The 1,136-nt window shown below is 47.2% G+C and overlaps 1 pseudogene; it reads left to right on the top strand.

Annotated features, from left to right (window-relative positions):
• Positions 1-241: 241 nt before the first annotated feature.
• LOC101985130 lies at positions 242-880 on the top strand (annotated as a pseudogene).
• Positions 881-1,136: the final 256 nt, after the last annotated feature.

Genomic DNA, 1,136 nt, shown 5'->3' with positions numbered 1-1,136 from the left:
GTGCGCCACCACTGCCCGGCCATCTATAGTCTTATACAAAAATTAGATCCAAGTGGAGCACAGACGTCAACTTCATGCATGAAACACAAACTCAATGTATAACAACAATCAACTGTGTGAAGAAGAATCCAATAGAACGGGAGAAAATCTTTTCCCAGTTATAGATCTGGCAGAGGATTAACATCCAGAAAAGAAAAAAAAAATCCTGGGGTCTCCTTGTTGATATCTACCTGTGGACCGCATGGAAGCAAAGACTCTTGGAATTGCAACACCCAGGGAACCTGTCTTATCTGTCAGTGCAAGGAAAATTAAGGACAATGCAGCTCATTGGCATAACTTAATCCTGAAGTGGGAAAGCCTCAATGACGCCGGTTTTACCACTGCGAGCAATATTGCCAACTTGAAAGTCAGCTTATTGAGCAAAGAGAAGGTTGAATTAGAGAGCTGCAGCCCAGCTTCCAGTGAAAAGGGAGAGAAGATGAATCTGGAAAATGACAAGGAATTTGAAGCGCTATGTGAGGAGCTGCAGGTCACCTTGGATGGCTTGACTAAAATACAAATGAAAATGGAAAAGCTGTCTTCAACCACCAAGGGAATTTGTGAACTAGAAAATTACCATTACAGGGAAGAAAGTAACCGGCCCCTTCTGTTTCACACATGGCCCATGGCCTTCTTTTATGAGGTCTCCCACTGGCTCTCCAGTGTATACAAGAAGGAGCTCCTCCTGAAGCACACCATTGGTGCTGAGCTGGCCCACACTGCGGACCGCAACTTCATCCTGACCTACCTGTCCATGTGGCTCCACCAGCCGTACATAGAGAGCGACAGCAAGCTGCAGCTAGAGAGCATGCTCCTGGAAACAGGGCACTGGGCCCTGTAACTTGCCTGTCAGCTTACCTGTTACCACAATCTCAGGGCTCAGACCACTGGCTGGACAGTCACTTGGGTGGGAACTGTTGGGCCCGAGGGCCAGGCAGTGCAGCCTCTCCAGACACAAAAGCACTTATGCAGCTGTCCTCCCCTTCTGCCCTGTCCCAGATTATCATGTGACCACCACGGGGTGAAATAAATAAGAAGAGTGGCCGAGGGCCTCATTTTGTAAACTGAGTATACTTACATATTACATCTCTATAAAA

Source organism: Microtus ochrogaster, unplaced genomic scaffold (assembly GCF_000317375.1).
Source record: "Microtus ochrogaster isolate Prairie Vole_2 unplaced genomic scaffold, MicOch1.0 UNK112, whole genome shotgun sequence".
Classification (NCBI taxonomy): domain Eukaryota; kingdom Metazoa; phylum Chordata; class Mammalia; order Rodentia; family Cricetidae; genus Microtus; species Microtus ochrogaster.
Note: the sequence above shows the minus strand (reverse complement) of the source record. Positions and strands in the feature narration are given on the sequence as shown.